This window comes from Triturus cristatus, chromosome 8 (assembly GCF_964204655.1).
Source record: "Triturus cristatus chromosome 8, aTriCri1.1, whole genome shotgun sequence".
NCBI classification, from domain to species: Eukaryota; Metazoa; Chordata; class Amphibia; order Caudata; family Salamandridae; genus Triturus; species Triturus cristatus.
Window position 1 is genome coordinate 737,902,120 of NC_140591.1, and position 16,141 is coordinate 737,918,260.

General features: G+C 41.8%; 8 non-coding genes across 8 annotated transcripts; all 8 read right to left on the reverse strand.

The window, feature by feature from the left end:
- Positions 1 to 508: 508 nt before the first annotated feature.
- Positions 509 to 580, reverse strand: TRNAP-UGG (transfer RNA proline (anticodon UGG)). The gene has a single exon. It is a non-coding gene; the product is annotated as a tRNA-Pro (tRNA).
- A 2,320-nt stretch (positions 581 to 2,900) lies between these two features.
- On the reverse strand, positions 2,901 to 2,972 carry TRNAP-UGG (transfer RNA proline (anticodon UGG)). The gene has a single exon. It is a non-coding gene; the product is annotated as a tRNA-Pro (tRNA).
- Positions 2,973 to 4,942: 1,970 nt separating this feature from the next.
- TRNAV-CAC (transfer RNA valine (anticodon CAC)) lies at positions 4,943 to 5,015 on the reverse strand. Its single transcript has one exon. It is a non-coding gene; the product is annotated as a tRNA-Val (tRNA).
- Positions 5,016 to 5,287: 272 nt separating this feature from the next.
- TRNAP-UGG (transfer RNA proline (anticodon UGG)) lies at positions 5,288 to 5,359 on the reverse strand. The gene has a single exon. It is a non-coding gene; the product is annotated as a tRNA-Pro (tRNA).
- Positions 5,360 to 7,679: 2,320 nt separating this feature from the next.
- TRNAP-UGG (transfer RNA proline (anticodon UGG)) lies at positions 7,680 to 7,751 on the reverse strand. The gene has a single exon. It is a non-coding gene; the product is annotated as a tRNA-Pro (tRNA).
- Positions 7,752 to 10,066: 2,315 nt separating this feature from the next.
- TRNAP-UGG (transfer RNA proline (anticodon UGG)) lies at positions 10,067 to 10,138 on the reverse strand. The gene has a single exon. It is a non-coding gene; the product is annotated as a tRNA-Pro (tRNA).
- A 1,970-nt stretch (positions 10,139 to 12,108) lies between these two features.
- On the reverse strand, positions 12,109 to 12,181 carry TRNAV-CAC (transfer RNA valine (anticodon CAC)). The gene has a single exon. It is a non-coding gene; the product is annotated as a tRNA-Val (tRNA).
- Positions 12,182 to 14,845: 2,664 nt separating this feature from the next.
- Positions 14,846 to 14,917, reverse strand: TRNAP-UGG (transfer RNA proline (anticodon UGG)). Its single transcript has one exon. It is a non-coding gene; the product is annotated as a tRNA-Pro (tRNA).
- Between the last annotated feature and the right edge of the window lie 1,224 nt (positions 14,918 to 16,141).

The window sequence follows — 16,141 nt, forward strand, 5'->3', positions numbered from 1 at the left end:
GCAAGGTCTGAGAACCAACAGATACATCCACACGCCGATTACTTTAGTGTTTTGAGAGAATTCCCTTTCTTGGAACGAGATTGCATGAAATAATCTTCAGGGCTTGGACAATTCCATGGCAAAACGGCACCTATCAACATTGTAGCCAACACAATATAACAACTGTTTCTGCCCAGTTTCGAACCGGGGATCTTTCGCGTGTGAGGCGAACGTGATAACCACTACACTACAGAAACAGATACCTACAGTTGATTTTTCTGTAATGAAACTGCTCCGAACTGGCTATTCCATGGGCCTCTGGCTTTAGATTTCTTTCATGCAACCTGCCCGACATCCCTAGCTGAACGCTCGTACATGCCATGCAAGACCAGATGTTTGGTATTAGCTCAGACTGGGCAGGGCTGAAGCATGAGACTCTAGCAAAGAATTATCCACTACTGCAAAGAAAAAATTGATGTTGGTTTTGAAACGCAAACTTCAAAACAACTTGAAAAGAGTACCAAGAAAAGGGCTCGTCCGGGATTTGAACCCGGGACCTCTCGCACCCAAAGCGAGAATCATACCCCTAGACCAACGAGCCCTCAAAATCCTCTTACCTCTCAAAAGCTAATACCGGCTCTAAGCCCGCAATGAAGATCATGCTGGTATCTTTATGATGCTTGGTCTGTGAATACGCATGAAAGTCAGTCTCAACTTACCCTTTCTCAAACGATAGCACTATCATTTACAAGTGTCTCCTTTTATTCCGTCCCAGCTTTGGACACGTCTTACAGGAAGTCAGCCCTTATTTATATATTTCTGCAGTGGCTGAAGCTTAATGAGAAAGAGTAACAAGTTGTTCATAACAACATAAGAAACACATTGTGCATTTTCTCTCAAATACTCCTTCACTTTGTGCCAAAAGAAATACCAAGGTGAATACCTAGGCCACAGATTCAAGCTAAAGATCTTCCTGGTGAAGGCAAGGCGCAATAAAAACTGCATATCGCTGGACTAAAGCATTCCTTGCATAGCCTCTAACATCATAACATAACTGAGCTGAGCTGCTAGCAGCAAGCTAACCAATACCTTTCTGAAATGAGAATGACATGTGCTTATCTGCTCAATCAGTGCTCAATCAGGCGAGATTTAGAAAAGGTGGAAAGGGTCCAAGTGGATGCCCCTTCCTTTTTAGGGTGGGTCCTGCTGACTATCATAGGATTGCTTGTAAAAGTGGCCAGGGTCAGAGGAAAAGCTGCCAACACTTCTTAGCGTTCTCTATAGATGCAGCCATTTTCTGTGACTGTAATTTCGGCCTTTTCCCAGAAGTCTCTATTCTGCCTATGCAAATTAACAAAAGCAGTGCTTATTCCTCACTTGCTCAAAGGTCCTTCCTGTCCAGAAAGCTCTGATTAAGCATGCTTATTTTCTTTTTCTGGGATATTTTAAATTGTTTCGCTGTCCAGTCTGTGGCAGTAGAAAGCTGCTTATGATGCCAGGTTTTGATGAATCCCCAAGGTACAAGTACAGAGGAATATATCAGTCTCTAGGATATGGAACTTTTAGCTAACACATCACAATATGTGATGCTTGCCAAGAAAACACTACATTCTGGAGCGCTGATGATCAGAACATTCTGCTCCTGAAGGATAGAAAAGACAGCTTGATTGAAATAAAGTCTGTTTATATTGACGCTCTCTCTCTCCCTATATATACATACATGCATACACACACACACACAGGTATGTCATGCATTTCTTCAGATTTGTTTCAACCATTTACCATTTATTGGAGAATCCCTACTTTTCAAGTGACTGCAAATGAAGTCATCTCTGGCACTTTTTGTGCAAAGTAAGAGACACACATGACACCTTATTATAAAAGTCATCGGTTTCTTTGTTACTGTGTACTTTCAAAGCATGGGGCTTTCACACGTCAGGTAAACCTGATTACCACTACACAACAAAAGCAGATGCAGCTTTCTTATCTATGTCGTGATAGAACAGTTGTGAATTGAGTAGAAGAAGGGCCCTGATGTGATACTTATTACATGCAGCCTGTAAGATAGTCAAACATGCAGGCTAGGAAGGAAGATGCAAATATCAATGTATTAGAAAAACACCTAAAGGCGAGTGATATGCTTTCATTCATGCATGGCTAGGAAAAATCGCCATACTGTTGCAAACATTCTTACACCACCAACTGGAAATAAATGATTCTGACATTAAACGTAAAGGTGACAATGCATTTGTATCATCACCTTGAGAAGGATCATCTTGGAATTGAGCCGAGGGCCTCTGCACTCAAAGCCAGAAACACTCCACTAAAATAAGATTCCTGTTGGTGCCAACAATTCTCCATGTTAATGCTTGTTCTAGGTGAGCAGTGAACCGATTGCAGGGCTCTTTTGAAAGCAAGGTCTGAGAACCAACAGATACATCCACACGCCGATTACTTTAGTGTTTTGAGAGAATTCCCTTTCTTGGAACGAGATTGCATGAAATAATCTTCAGGGCTTGGACAATTCCATGGCAAAACGGCACCTATCAACATTGTAGCCAACACAATATAACAACTGTTTCTGCCCGGTTTCGAACCGGGGACCTTTCGCGTGTGAGGCGAACTTGATAACCACTACACTACAGAAACAGATACCTACAGTTGATTTTTCTGTAATGAAACTGCTCCGAACTGGCTATTCCATGGGCCTCTGGCTTTAGATTTCTTTCATGCAACCTGCCCGACATCCCTAGCTGAACGCTCGTACATGCCATGCAAGACCAGATGTTTGGTATTAGCTCAGACTGGGCAGGGCTGAAGCATGAGACTCTAGCAAAGAATTATCCACTACTGCAAAGAAAAAATTGATGTTGGTTTTGAAACGCAAACTTCAAAACAACTTGAAAAGAGTACCAAGAAAAGGGCTCGTCCGGGATTTGAACCCGGGACCTCTCGCACCCAAAGCGAGAATCATACCCCTAGACCAACGAGCCCTCAAAATCCTCTTACCTCTCAAAAGCTAATACCGGCTCTAAGCCCGCAATGAAGATCATGCTGGTATCTTTATGATGCTTGGTCTGTGAAAACGCATGAAAGTCAGTCTCAACTTACCCTTTCTCAAACGATAGCACTATCATTTACAAGTGTCTCCTTTTATTCCGTCCCAGCTTTGGACACGTCTTACAGGAAGTCAGCCCTTATTTATATATTTCTGCAGTGGCTGAAGCTTAATGAGAAAGAGTAACAAGTTGTTCATAACAACATAAGAAACACATTGTGCATTTTCTCTCAAATACTCCTTCACTTTGTGCCAAAAGAAATACCAAGGTGAATACCTAGGCCACAGATTCAAGCTAAAGATCTTCCTGCTGAATGCAAGGCGCAATAAAAACTGCATATCGCTGGACTAAAGCATTCCTTGCATAGCCTCTAACATCATAACATAACTGAGCTGCTAGCAGCAAGCTAACCAATACCTTTCTGAAATGAGAATGACATGTGCTTATCTGCTCAATCAGTGCTCAATCAGGCGAGATTTAGAAAAGGTGGAAAGGGTCCAAGTGGATGCCCCTTCCTTTTTAGGGTGGGTCCTGCTGACTATCATAGGATTGCTTGTAAAAGTGGTCAGGGTCAGAGGAAAAGCTGCCAACACTTCTTAGCGTTCTCTATAGATGCAGCCATTTTCTGTGACTGTAATTTCGGCCTTTTCCCAGAAGTCTCTATTCTGCCTATGCAAATTAACAAAAGCAGTGCTTATTCCTCACTTGCTCAAAGGTCCTTCCTGTCCAGAAAGCTCTGATTAAGCATGCTTATTTTCTTTTTCTGGGATATTTTAAATTGTTTCGCTGTCCAGTCTGTGGCAGTAGAAAGCTGCTTATGATGCCAGGTTTTGATGAATCCCCAAGGTACAAGTACAGAGGAATATATCAGTCTCTAGGATATGGAACTTTTAGCTAACACATCGCAATATGTGATGCTTGCCAAGAAAACACTACATTCTGGAGCGCTGATGATCAGAACATTCTGCTCCTGAAGGATAGAAAAGACAGCTTGATTGAAATAAAGTCTGTTTATATTGACGCTCTCTCTCTCCCTATATATACATACATGCGTACACACACACACACAGGTATGTCATGCATTTCTTCAGATTTGTTTCAACCATTTACCATTTATTGGAGAATCCCTACTTTTCAAGTGACTGCAAATGAAGTCATCTCTGGCACTTTTTGTGCAAAGTAAGAGACGCACATGACACCTTTTTATAAAAGTCATCGGTTTCTTTGTTACTGTGTACTTTCAAAGCATGGGGCTTTCACACGTCAGGTAAACCTGATTACCACTACACAACAAAAGCAGATGCAGCTTTCTTATCTATGTCGTGATAGAACAGTTGTGAATTGAGTAGAAGAAGGGCCCTGATGTGATACTTATTACATGCAGCCTGTAAGATAGTCAAACATGCAGGCTAGGAAGGAAGATGCAAATATCAATGTATTAGAAAAACACCTAAAGGCGAGTGATATGCTTTCATTCATGCATGGCTAGGAAAAATCGCCATACTGTTGCAAACATTCTTACACCACCAACTGGAAATAAATGATTCTGACATTAAACGTAAAGGTGACAATGCATTTGTATCATCACCTTGAGAAGGATCATCTTGGAATTGAGCCGAGGGCCTCTGCACTCAAAGCCAGAAACACTCCACTAAAATAAGATTCCTGTTGGTGCCAACAATTCTCCATGTTAATGCTTGTTCTAGGTGAGCAGTGAACCGATTGCAGGGCTCTTTTGAAAGCAAGGTCTGAGAACCAACAGATACATCCACACGCCGATTACTTTAGTGTTTTGAGAGAATTCCCTTTCTTGGAACGAGATTGCATGAAATAATCTTCAGGGCTTGGACAATTCCATGGCAAAACGGCACCTATCAACATTGTAGCCAACACAATATAACAACTGTTTCTGCCCGGTTTCGAACCGGGGATCTTTCGCGTGTGAGGCGAACGTGATAACCACTACACTACAGAAACAGATACCTACAGTTGATTTTTCTGTAATGAAACTGCTCCGAACTGGCTATTCCATGGGCCTCTGGCTTTAGATTTCTTTCATGCAACCTGCCCGACATCCCTAGCTGAACGCTCGTACATGCCATGCAAGACCAGATGTTTGGTATTAGCTCAGACTGGGCAGGGCTGAAGCATGAGACTCTAGCAAAGAATTATCCACTACTGCAAAGAAAAAATTGATGTTGGTTTTGAAACGCAAACTTCAAAACAACTTGAAAAGAGTACCAAGAAAAGGGCTCGTCCGGGATTTGAACCCGGGACCTCTCGCACCCAAAGCGAGAATCATACCCCTAGACCAACGAGCCCTCAAAATCCTCTTACCTCTCAAAAGCTAATACCGGCTCTAAGCCCGCAATGAAGATCATGCTGGTATCTTTATGATGCTTGGTCTGTGAATACGCATGAAAGTCAGTCTCAACTTACCCTTTCTCAAACGATAGCACTATCATTTACAAGTGTCTCCTTTTATTCCGTCCCAGCTTTGGACACGTCTTACAGGAAGTCAGCCCTTATTTATATATTTCTGCAGTGGCTGAAGCTTAATGAGAAAGAGTAACAAGTTGTTCATAACAACATAAGAAACACATTGTGCATTTTCTCTCAAATACTCCTTCACTTTGTGCCAAAAGAAATACCAAGGTGAATACCTAGGCCACAGATTCAAGCTAAAGATCTTCCTGGTGAAGGCAAGGCGCAATAAAAACTGCATATCGCTGGACTAAAGCATTCCTTGCATAGCCTCTAACATCATAACATAACTGAGCTGAGCTGCTAGCAGCAAGCTAACCAATACCTTTCTGAAATGAGAATGACATGTGCTTATCTGCTCAATCAGTGCTCAATCAGGCGAGATTTAGAAAAGGTGGAAAGGGTCCAAGTGGATGCCCCTTCCTTTTTAGGGTGGGTCCTGCTGACTATCATAGGATTGCTTGTAAAAGTGGTCAGGGTCAGAGGAAAAGCTGCCAACACTTCTTAGCGTTCTCTATAGATGCAGCCATTTTCTGTGACTGTAATTTCGGCCTTTTCCCAGAAGTCTCTATTCTGCCTATGCAAATTAACAAAAGCAGTGCTTATTCCTCACTTGCTCAAAGGTCCTTCCTGTCCAGAAAGCTCTGATTAAGCATGCTTATTTTCTTTTTCTGGGATATTTTAAATTGTTTCGCTGTCCAGTCTGTGGCAGTAGAAAGCTGCTTATGATGCCAGGTTTTGATGAATCCCCAAGGTACAAGTACAGAGGAATATATCAGTCTCTAGGATATGGAACTTTTAGCTAACACATCACAATATGTGATGCTTGCCAAGAAAACACTACATTCTGGAGCGCTGATGATCAGAACATTCTGCTCCTGAAGGATAGAAAAGACAGCTTGATTGAAATAAAGTCTGTTTATATTGACGCTCTCTCTCTCCCTATATATACATACATGCATACACACACACACACAGGTATGTCATGCATTTCTTCAGATTTGTTTCAACCATTTACCATTTATTGGAGAATCCCTACTTTTCAAGTGACTGCAAATGAAGTCATCTCTGGCACTTTTTGTGCAAAGTAAGAGACACACATGACACCTTATTATAAAAGTCATCGGTTTCTTTGTTACTGTGTACTTTCAAAGCATGGGGCTTTCACACGTCAGGTAAACCTGATTACCACTACACAACAAAAGCAGATGCAGCTTTCTTATCTATGTCGTGATAGAACAGTTGCGAATTGAGTAGAAGAAGGGCCCTGATGTGATACTTATTACATGCAGCCTGTAAGATAGTCAAACATGCAGGCTAGGAAGGAAGATGCAAATATCAATGTATTAGAAAAACACCTAAAGGCGAGTGATATGCTTTCATTCATGCATGGCTAGGAAAAATCGCCATACTGTTGCAAACATTCTTACACCACCAACTGGAAATAAATGATTCTGACATTAAACGTAAAGGTGACAATGCATTTGTATCATCACCTTGAGAAGGATCATCTTGGAATTGAGCCGAGGGCCTCTGCACTCAAAGCCAGAAACACTCCACTAAAATAAGATTCCTGTTGGTGCCAACAATTCTCCATGTTAATGCTTGTTCTAGGTGAGCAGTGAACCGATTGCAGGGCTCTTTTGAAAGCAAGGTCTGAGAACCAACAGATACATCCACACGCCGATTACTTTAGTGTTTTGAGAGAATTCCCTTTCTTGGAACGAGATTGCATGAAATAATCTTCAGGGCTTGGACAATTCCATGGCAAAACGGCACCTATCAACATTGTAGCCAACACAATATAACAACTGTTTCTGCCCGGTTTCGAACCGGGGACCTTTCGCGTGTGAGGCGAACTTGATAACCACTACACTACAGAAACAGATACCTACAGTTGATTTTTCTGTAATGAAACTGCTCCGAACTGGCTATTCCATGGGCCTCTGACTTTAGATTTCTTTCATGCAACCTGCCCGACATCCCTAGCTGAACGCTCGTACATGCCATGCAAGACCAGATGTTTGGTATTAGCTCAGACTGGGCAGGGCTGAAGCATGAGACTCTAGCAAAGAATTATCCACTACTGCAAAGAAAAAATTGATGTTGGTTTTGAAACGCAAACTTCAAAACAACTTGAAAAGAGTACCAAGAAAAGGGCTCGTCCGGGATTTGAACCCGGGACCTCTCGCACCCAAAGCGAGAATCATACCCCTAGACCAACGAGCCCTCAAAATCCTCTTACCTCTCAAAAGCTAATACCGGCTCTAAGCCCGCAATGAAGATCATGCTGGTATCTTTATGATGCTTGGTCTGTGAAAACGCATGAAAGTCAGTCTCAACTTACCCTTTCTCAAACGATAGCACTATCATTTACAAGTGTCTCCTTTTATTCCGTCCCAGCTTTGGACACGTCTTACAGGAAGTCAGCCCTTATTTATATATTTCTGCAGTGGCTGAAGCTTAATGAGAAAGAGTAACAAGTTGTTCATAACAACATAAGAAACACATTGTGCATTTTCTCTCAAATACTCCTTCACTTTGTGCCAAAAGAAATACCAAGGTGAATACCTAGGCCACAGATTCAAGCTAAAGATCTTCCTGCTGAATGCAAGGCGCAATAAAAACTGCATATCGCTGGACTAAAGCATTCCTTGCATAGCCTCTAACATCATAACATAACTGAGCTGCTAGCAGCAAGCTAACCAATACCTTTCTGAAATGAGAATGACATGTGCTTATCTGCTCAATCAGTGCTCAATCAGGCGAGATTTAGAAAAGGTGGAAAGGGTCCAAGTGGATGCCCCTTCCTTTTTAGGGTGGGTCCTGCTGACTATCATAGGATTGCTTGTAAAAGTGGTCAGGGTCAGAGGAAAAGCTGCCAACACTTCTTAGCGTTCTCTATAGATGCAGCCATTTTCTGTGACTGTAATTTCGGCCTTTTCCCAGAAGTCTCTATTCTGCCTATGCAAATTAACAAAAGCAGTGCTTATTCCTCACTTGCTCAAATGTCCTTCCTGTCCAGAAAGCTCTGATTAAGCATGCTTATTTTCTTTTTCTGGGATATTTTAAATTGTTTCGCTGTCCAGTCTGTGGCAGTAGAAAGCTGCTTATGATGCCAGGTTTTGATGAATCCCCAAGGTACAAGTACAGAGGAATATATCAGTCTCTAGGATATGGAACTTTTAGCTAACACATCACAATATGTGATGCTTGCCAAGAAAACACTACATTCTGGAGCGCTGATGATCAGAACATTCTGCTCCTGAAGGATAGAAAAGACAGCTTGATTGAAATAAAGTCTGTTTATATTGACGCTCTCTCTCTCCCTATATATACATACATGCATACACACACACACACAGGTATGTCATGCATTTCTTCAGATTTGTTTCAACCATTTACCATTTATTGGAGAATCCCTACTTTTCAAGTGACTGCAAATGAAGTCATCTCTGGCACTTTTTGTGCAAAGTAAGAGACACACATGACACCTTATTATAAAAGTCATCGGTTTCTTTGTTACTGTGTACTTTCAAAGCATGGGGCTTTCACACGTCAGGTAAACCTGATTACCACTACACAACAAAAGCAGATGCAGCTTTCTTATCTATGTCGTGATAGAACAGTTGTGAATTGAGTAGAAGAAGGGCCCTGATGTGATACTTATTACATGCAGCCTGTAAGATAGTCAAACATGCAGGCTAGGAAGGAAGATGCAAATATCAATGTATTAGAAAAACACCTAAAGGCGAGTGATATGCTTTCATTCATGCATGGCTAGGAAAAATCGCCATACTGTTGCAAACATTCTTACACCACCAACTGGAAATAAATGATTCTGACATTAAACGTAAAGGTGACAATGCATTTGTATCATCACCTTGAGAAGGATCATCTTGGAATTGAGCCGAGGGCCTCTGCACTCAAAGCCAGAAACACTCCACTAAAATAAGATTCCTGTTGGTGCCAACAATTCTCCATGTTAATGCTTGTTCTAGGTGAGCAGTGAACCGATTGCAGGGCTCTTTTGAAAGCAAGGTCTGAGAACCAACAGATACATCCACACGCCGATTACTTTAGTGTTTTGAGAGAATTCCCTTTCTTGGAACGAGATTGCATGAAATAATCTTCAGGGCTTGGACAATTCCATGGCAAAACGGCACCTATCAACATTGTAGCCAACACAATATAACAACTGTTTCTGCCCGGTTTCGAACCGGGGACCTTTCGCGTGTGAGGCGAACTTGATAACCACTACACTACAGAAACAGATACCTACAGTTGATTTTTCTGTAATGAAACTGCTCCGAACTGGCTATTCCATGGGCCTCTGGCTTTAGATTTCTTTCATGCAACCTGCCCGACATCCCTAGCTGAACGCTCGTACATGCCATGCAAGACCAGATGTTTGGTATTAGCTCAGACTGGGCAGGGCTGAAGCATGAGACTCTAGCAAAGAATTATCCACTACTGCAAAGAAAAAATTGATGTTGGTTTTGAAACGCAAACTTCAAAACAACTTGAAAAGAGTACCAAGAAAAGGGCTCGTCCGGGATTTGAACCCGGGACCTCTCGCACCCAAAGCGAGAATCATACCCCTAGACCAACGAGCCCTCAAAATCCTCTTACCTCTCAAAAGCTAATACCGGCTCTAAGCCCGCAATGAAGATCATGCTGGTATCTTTATGATGCTTGGTCTGTGAAAACGCATGAAAGTCAGTCTCAACTTACCCTTTCTCAAACGATAGCACTATCATTTACAAGTGTCTCCTTTTATTCCGTCCCAGCTTTGGACACGTCTTACAGGAAGTCAGCCCTTATTTATATATTTCTGCAGTGGCTGAAGCTTAATGAGAAAGAGTAACAAGTTGTTCATAACAACATAAGAAACACATTGTGCATTTTCTCTCAAATACTCCTTCACTTTGTGCCAAAAGAAATACCAAGGTGAATACCTAGGCCACAGATTCAAGCTAAAGATCTTCCTGCTGAATGCAAGGCGCAATAAAAACTGCATATCGCTGGACTAAAGCATTCCTTGCATAGCCTCTAACATCATAACATAACTGAGCTGCTAGCAGCAAGCTAACCAATACCTTTCTGAAATGAGAATGACATGTGCTTATCTGCTCAATCAGTGCTCAATCAGGCGAGATTTAGAAAAGGTGGAAAGGGTCCAAGTGGATGCCCCTTCCTTTTTAGGGTGGGTCCTGCTGACTATCATAGGATTGCTTGTAAAAGTGGTCAGGGTCAGAGGAAAAGCTGCCAACACTTCTTAGCGTTCTCTATAGATGCAGCCATTTTCTGTGACTGTAATTTCGGCCTTTTCCCAGAAGTCTCTATTCTGCCTATGCAAATTAACAAAAGCAGTGCTTATTCCTCACTTGCTCAAAGGTCCTTCCTGTCCAGAAAGCTCTGATTAAGCATGCTTATTTTCTTTTTCTGGGATATTTTAAATTGTTTCGCTGTCCAGTCTGTGGCAGTAGAAAGCTGCTTATGATGCCAGGTTTTGATGAATCCCCAAGGTACAAGTACAGAGGAATATATCAGTCTCTAGGATATGGAACTTTTAGCTAACACATCGCAATATGTGATGCTTGCCAAGAAAACACTACATTCTGGAGCGCTGATGATCAGAACATTCTGCTCCTGAAGGATAGAAAAGACAGCTTGATTGAAATAAAGTCTGTTTATATTGACGCTCTCTCTCTCCCTATATATACATACATGCGTACACACACACACACAGGTATGTCATGCATTTCTTCAGATTTGTTTCAACCATTTACCATTTATTGGAGAATCCCTACTTTTCAAGTGACTGCAAATGAAGTCATCTCTGGCACTTTTTGTGCAAAGTAAGAGACGCACATGACACCTTTTTATAAAAGTCATCGGTTTCTTTGTTACTGTGTACTTTCAAAGCATGGGGCTTTCACACGTCAGGTAAACCTGATTACCACTACACAACAAAAGCAGATGCAGCTTTCTTATCTATGTCGTGATAGAACAGTTGTGAATTGAGTAGAAGAAGGGCCCTGATGTGATACTTATTACATGCAGCCTGTAAGATAGTCAAACATGCAGGCTAGGAAGGAAGATGCAAATATCAATGTATTAGAAAAACACCTAAAGGCGAGTGATATGCTTTCATTCATGCATGGCTAGGAAAAATCGCCATACTGTTGCAAACATTCTTACACCACCAACTGGAAATAAATGATTCTGACATTAAACGTAAAGGTGACAATGCATTTGTATCATCACCTTGAGAAGGATCATCTTGGAATTGAGCCGAGGGCCTCTGCACTCAAAGCCAGAAACACTCCACTAAAATAAGATTCCTGTTGGTGCCAACAATTCTCCATGTTAATGCTTGTTCTAGGTGAGCAGTGAACCGATTGCAGGGCTCTTTTGAAAGCAAGGTCTGAGAACCAACAGATACATCCACACGCCGATTACTTTAGTGTTTTGAGAGAATTCCCTTTCTTGGAACGAGATTGCATGAAATAATCTTCAGGGCTTGGACAATTCCATGGCAAAACGGCACCTATCAACATTGTAGCCAACACAATATAACAACTGTTTCTGCCCGGTTTCGAACCGGGGACCTTTCGCGTGTGAGGCGAACGTGATAACCACTACACTACAGAAACAGATACCTACAGTTGATTTTTCTGTAATGAAACTGCTCCGAACTGGCTATTCCATGGGCCTCTGGCTTTAGATTTCTTTCATGCAACCTGCCCGACATCCCTAGCTGAACGCTCGTACATGCCATGCAAGACCAGATGTTTGGTATTAGCTCAGACTGGGCAGGGCTGAAGCATGAGACTCTAGCAAAGAATTATCCACTACTGCAAAGAAAAAATTGATGTTGGTTTTGAAACGCAAACTTCAAAACAACTTGAAAAGAGTACCAAGAAAAGGGCTCGTCCGGGATTTGAAACCGGGACCTCTCGCACCCAAAGCGAGAATCATACCCCTAGACCAACGAGCCCTCAAAATCCTCTTACCTCTCAAAAGCTAATACCGGCTCTAAGCCCGCAATGAAGATCATGCTGGTATCTTTATGATGCTTGGTCTGTGAATACGCATGAAAGTCAGTCTCAACTTACCCTTTCTCAAACGATAGCACTATCATTTACAAGTGTCTCCTTTTATTCCGTCCCAGCTTTGGACACGTCTTACAGGAAGTCAGCCCTTATTTATATATTTCTGCAGTGGCTGAAGCTTAATGAGAAAGAGTAACAAGTTGTTCATAACAACATAAGAAACACATTGTGCATTTTCTCTCAAATACTCCTTCACTTTGTGCCAAAAGAAATACCAAGGTGAATACCTAGGCCACAGATTCAAGCTAAAGATCTTCCTGGTGAAGGCAAGGCGCAATAAAAACTGCATATCGCTGGACTAAAGCATTCCTTGCATAGCCTCTAACATCATAACATAACTGAGCTGAGCTGCTAGCAGCAAGCTAACCAATACCTTTCTGAAATGAGAATGACATGTGCTTATCTGCTCAATCAGTGCTCAATCAGGCGAGATTTAGAAAAGGTGGAAAGGGTCCAAGTGGATGCCCCTTCCTTTTTAGGGTGGGTCCTGCTGACTATCATAGGATTGCTTGTAAAAGTGGTCAGGGTCAGAGGAAAAGCTGCCAACACTTCTTAGCGTTCTCTATAGATGCAGCCATTTTCTGTGACTGTAATTTCGGCCTTTTCCCAGAAGTCTCTATTCTGCCTATGCAAATTAACAAAAGCAGTGCTTATTCCTCACTTGCTCAAAGGTCCTTCCTGTCCAGAAAGCTCTGATTAAGCATGCTTATTTTCTTTTTCTGGGATATTTTAAATTGTTTCGCTGTCCAGTCTGTGGCAGTAGAAAGCTGCTTATGATGCCAGGTTTTGATGAATCCCCAAGGTACAAGTACAGAGGAATATATCAGTCTCTAGGATATGGAACTTTTAGCTAACACATCACAATATGTGATGCTTGCCAAGAAAACACTACATTCTGGAGCGCTGATGATCAGAACATTCTGCTCCTGAAGGATAGAAAAGACAGCTTGATTGAAATAAAGTCTGTTTATATTGACGCTCTCTCTCTCCCTATATATACATACATGCATACACACACACACACAGGTATGTCATGCATTTCTTCAGATTTGTTTCAACCATTTACCATTTATTGGAGAATCCCTACTTTTCAAGTGACTGCAAATGAAGTCATCTCTGGCACTTTTTGTGCAAAGTAAGAGACACACATGACACCTTATTATAAAAGTCATCGGTTTCTTTGTTACTGTGTACTTTCAAAGCATGGGGCTTTCACACGTCAGGTAAACCTGATTACCACTACACAACAAAAGCAGATGCAGCTTTCTTATCTATGTCGTGATAGAACAGTTGTGAATTGAGTAGAAGAAGGGCCCTGATGTGATACTTATTACATGCAGCCTGTAAGATAGTCAAACATGCAGGCTAGGAAGGAAGATGCAAATATCAATGTATTAGAAAAACACCTAAAGGCGAGTGATATGCTTTCATTCATGCATGGCTAGGAAAAATCGCCATACTGTTGCAAACATTCTTACACCACCAACTGGAAATAAATGATTCTGACATTAAACGTAAAGGTGACAATGCATTTGTATCATCACCTTGAGAAGGATCATCTTGGAATTGAGCCGAGGGCCTCTGCACTCAAAGCCAGAAACACTCCACTAAAATAAGATTCCTGTTGGTGCCAACAATTCTCCATGTTAATGCTTGTTCTAGGTGAGCAGTGAACCGATTGCAGGGCTCTTTTGAAAGCAAGGTCTGAGAACCAACAGATACATCCACACGCCGATTACTTTAGTGTTTTGAGAGAATTCCCTTTCTTGGAACGAGATTGCATGAAATAATCTTCAGGGCTTGGACAATTCCATGGCAAAACGGCACCTATCAACATTGTAGCCAACACAATATAACAACTGTTTCTGCCCGGTTTCGAACCGGGGACCTTTCGCGTGTGAGGCGAACTTGATAACCACTACACTACAGAAACATATACCTACAGTTGATTTTTCTGTAATGAAACTGCTCCGAACTGGCTATTCCATGGGCCTCTGGCTTTAGATTTCTTTCATGCAACCTGCCCGACATCCCTAGCTGAACGCTCGTACATGCCATGCAAGACCAGATGTTTGGTATTAGCTCAGACTGGGCAGGGCTGAAGCATGAGACTCTAGCAAAGAATTATCCACTACTGCAAAGAAAAAATTGATGTTGGTTTTGAAACGCAAACTTCAAAACAACTTGAAAAGAGTACCAAGAAAAGGGCTCGTCCGGGATTTGAACCCGGGACCTCTCGCACCCAAAGCGAGAATCATACCCCTAGACCAACGAGCCCTCAAAATCCTCTTACCTCTCAAAAGCTAATACCGGCTCTAAGCCCGCAATGAAGATCATGCTGGTATCTTTATGATGCTTGGTCTGTGAATACGCATGAAAGTCAGTCTCAACTTACCCTTTCTCAAACGATAGCACTATCATTTACAAGTGTCTCCTTTTATTCCGTCCCAGCTTTGGACACGTCTTACAGGAAGTCAGCCCTTATTTATATATTTCTGCAGTGGCTGAAGCTTAATGAGAAAGAGTAACAAGTTGTTCATAACAACATAAGAAACACATTGTGCATTTTCTCTCAAATACTCCTTCACTTTGTGCCAAAAGAAATACCAAGGTGAATACCTAGGCCACAGATTCAAGCTAAAGATCTTCCTGGTGAAGGCAAGGCGCAATAAAAACTGCATATCGCTGGACTAAAGCATTCCTTGCATAGCCTCTAACATCATAACATAACTGAGCTGCTAGCAGCAAGCTAACCAATACCTTTCTGAAATGAGAATGACATGTGCTTATCTGCTCAATCAGTGCTCAATCAGGCGAGATTTAGAAAAGGTGGAAAGGGTCCAAGTGGATGCCCCTTCCTTTTTAGGGTGGGTCCTGCTGACTATCATAGGATTGCTTGTAAAAGTGGTCAGGGTCAGAGGAAAAGCTGCCAACACTTCTTAGCGTTCTCTATAGATGCAGCCATTTTCTGTGACTGTAATTTCGGCCTTTTCCCAGAAGTCTCTATTCTGCCTATGCAAATTAACAAAAGCAGTGCTTATTCCTCACTTGCTCAAAGGTCCTTCCTGTCCAGAAAGCTCTGATTAAGCATGCTTATTTTCTTTTTCTGGGATATTTTAAATTGTTTCGCTGTCCAGTCTGTGGCAGTAGAAAGCTGCTTATGATGCCAGGTTTTGATGAATCCCCAAGGTACAAGTACAGAGGAATATATCAGTCTCTAGGATATGGAACTTTTAGCTAACACATCACAATATGTGATGCTTGCCAAGAAAACACTACATTCTGGAGCGCTGATGATCAGAACATTCTGCTCCTGAAGGATAGAAAAGACAGCTTGATTGAAATAAAGTCTGTTTATATTGACGCTCTCTCTCTCCCTATATATACATACATGCGTACACACACACACACAGGTATGTCATGCATTTCTTCAGATTTGTTTCAACCATTTACCATTTATTGGAGAATCCCTACTTTTCAAGTGACTGCAAATGAAGTCAT